General features: G+C 42.6%; 1 long non-coding RNA gene across 3 annotated transcripts in view; it reads right to left on the bottom strand.

Moving 5' to 3' along the window:
- Positions 1–383: 383 nt before the first annotated feature.
- The window catches only part of LOC102006956, a 16,333-nt gene continuing 13,694 nt past the window's right edge, over positions 384–3,022 (bottom strand). For 2 of the 3 annotated variants that reach the window (XR_261909.2, XR_261908.2), the window contains exons 5-6: positions 1,874–2,001; positions 385–1,128 (exon numbers count right to left, since the gene is read on the bottom strand). This is a non-coding gene — a long non-coding RNA (uncharacterized LOC102006956). Of the gene's footprint in view, positions 1,129–1,873; positions 2,002–2,656; positions 2,782–3,022 lie in introns of all 3 variants that reach the window. The other variant, XR_001235135.1, reaches the window with a different exon arrangement.

Here is a 3,022-nt window from a genome sequence, read left to right as displayed (position 1 = left end):
AAAAAAAAAAAAAAAATTAATTGGCTGAGTGTAGTTACATATGCCTGTAATCTCAGCACCTTCATGGGCTAAGGGAGGGGAATTGAAAGTTTGAGCCTGCCCTGAGCAACTTAATGACTTGGTGAAACCCTGTCTCAAAATAAAATATAAAAAGGCTGGGGATATAGCTCAGTGAGAAAGTCCTTGACTTAATCCCTAGTACTGTAGAAATAGATAAATAGCATAATAGGAGGCATGGAAATTGATCAAAAGATATTGTTTCAAATCCCAGCTCCTGCCAGTATCATTTTATAAAAGGGGGCATTTTGATACAGATTTCTGAAGACAGGACATAATCACACAATTTAAAAACTCATCACATGATTCTTATTTTATTCTTATTTTATTTTTATCTTTATTTGTTTCTTATTTTTCCAATTTTGCTGAAGACCAGTGAAAACACCACAAGGACTGTCTTTGGTTCTTGGACCAGCATTTGGAAATCATTGATTTCATGTATCTTTTTTGTTTGTTTGTTTGTTTTTCTTCTGGTACCAGGAATCGAACTCACGACTTTGCACTTGCCAGGCAGGCGCTTTGCCACTGAGCTAAATCCCCAGCCCCTGACTTCATATTTCTGAACCTCACTGGATCTATCTGTAAAATAGTCACCTGAATTAGCTGTAAATTAATTTGTTATGTGTAAATAGTATCTGAATTAGCATCTGGCATCATAGAATTTTTTGCAGTACTAAAAATTGAACTCAGAGCCTTCACACTTGGCTTTTTTATTTTTGAGACAGGGTCTTGCTAAGTCACAAGTTGCCAGGCTGTGCTTGAACTTACAGTCCTTCTGTTTCAGTCTTCCAGAATGATGGGATTGCAGGCATGCACAACCACATCTTGCTTTCATTGAGTTTTTAAAAGAGGACTTGATGATGTGGTAGGTGCCTGTGCTTTCCACAGTCATGAGCCAGTCAGAGAAGAGGCAAGGGCTTCCAAGCTGGGCATGGGCAGATGGATCCACAGTCCCATGCTGGCAAAGCAGAGGTCGGTGATAATAGGTTGTGGGATTTGTTTCCCTCAGCAATCAGGTGACCAGGTCTCACCAGCCAGTTTGGTTCTTGGCTCCTGTTCTTAAGGGAGTATCTGAAAGAGCAGAAACATGAGAAAGATAATACTCAGGTTACAATCAGGATGTTAATACACAGGCATAGATTTGATTCTAGGAGCCATTGAAACTCCTCCCAAATAGTTCTCTATCTCCTTGTCAGTACTGGAGATTCCTTTAGGTGTCAGTGTTTGATCCCCTAAATACTCTAGAACCCAAGACAAATTCTTTCATAACAACACAAAGTGCTTACTATTTGCCAGACACTGTCCTTGGTGATTTGCCTACATTTACTCACTTAATCCTGCCACAGTCCCACGAGATGGGTGTAGAATCATTATTCTCCTTTGACAAGGGAAACTTTGGTAGAAGGGCCATGTCACTTGCCCAGGTCATCAGTGATAAGTGACGGAGCCAGGATTTAAATTCCAGGTGGAATGTGTTGGAGTGGAAGTGGCAGTACCACACCTTTCCTGCTGTGCCGAGGAGGCCTGGGGGCAGCCAGAAGCCTGGGGCAGAAGCTTGTGTGGGAAGGATGCTGCGAATGCAGGCTGAGCATTCTCAAGCAGACTTCACAGGAATGCCTCCACTGGCCTGCCTTCTCACTCTGCACATGGTAGATTCATTTTATGGGGGAGGTACATACTGATTTCACCCACGTCTTCCCAAGTGGGAAAAGCTGCCTTGTACCTGGTAGACCCTCTACCTAAAATCTTTTTAAGTGGAGAGATTTTACAAGTATCATTTGCCCCACTGAATATGAAATCTTTGATTTAAACTCACAGCTTGTCTCTTTCTCCAGGTGATCCAGAAAACTGTTCAGTTGCCTCTTACAAATTCTCCTTGGCTTCATTCCTGGTCTCACAGCCTTCTCTCACATTTGAAAACAGCCTTTGGACCCCAGTGTGGCACTAACAAAAGCAGGGAACACAGACCACCATGGTGAAAAGCCAGATGGAGCTGGACTTTGGTGGAAATTGATGCTTCAGTAATAGGAAGTTGTCTACAAGGCCCAAGATAAGTAGTAGCCTCCACCCAGAAATTAATTCTTTACAATTTTGAGGGTGCTGAGTCTCTTGTAGCTTGATCTTGACAGGTTTGTACTGTAATCTCTTGAGTACAGTCATACCTGTCTGTCTCGCCACTGCACTCTAAGCTTAAGGGATGGACTTCTATTTCATTGTTTTCTCCCACCAAATTCCACCTAGTAGCTATCCAATCAACTTCATATCTGTGGAACTCAAACTTCCTGAACATTTAACAGTGGGCTCATACATCCTTTACAAATGCTAGAGAAGGAAAAGACATTCACCTGCCTAAGAGTGAGTAGCTTTCACAGCCCCAGGGACAAGAGTAGGCAGAGCTCTCCTGGTTTTTTTGTGGCTTGCTCTGCTCTCTCCCTGACATGCTGTGCTTTCTTTTACCTCCGAGCCTTTTGCACACAACTAGATGTGACTGTGGAGTATATTGGAAAGGGGAAACAAAGGTATTTGCTGATTCTGCCAGGGCTTGCTCTACACTTATAATTCTAGCAAAGAAATTCCAAAGCCCTATTATTCCGCCTACCTCTGGATTTTTGGCAGTTCTTTTCCATTCTGAGTATTTGCTCAAGAATGCCCTTGAATCGTCCTTAACATTAGATTTGGCTCAGGGCTGACTCTATTTCAAATTCCATGAAAATCTTTTAAAACCTGATAGTAGAGATGAAGAGATGACAGTTACAGTGGCTGTACTTTGCATACCAACACTCTTCTTTGTAGTCCTGAGGCAGCAGGGTTGGGCCTTTGGACAAGGTTTGTTCCACAGGCTTGGCCAGCTAGGCTGTTTTAAGTCTGCATCGTAACAGGTTGGAAAGATAGGCACCAGATGCTGCACTGAAACCTTGGCAGCTGTTTGTCAAAAATACCTGGTTGTTTTGTGCCAGTTCATAGT

This window comes from Chinchilla lanigera, unplaced genomic scaffold, assembly GCF_000276665.1.
Source record: "Chinchilla lanigera isolate Chin_1 unplaced genomic scaffold, ChiLan1.0 scaffold00037, whole genome shotgun sequence".
Lineage (NCBI taxonomy): Eukaryota > Metazoa > Chordata > Mammalia > Rodentia > Chinchillidae > Chinchilla > Chinchilla lanigera.
The sequence above is the reverse complement of the archived record's forward strand: the minus strand, read 5'-3'. Positions and strand labels throughout refer to the sequence as shown.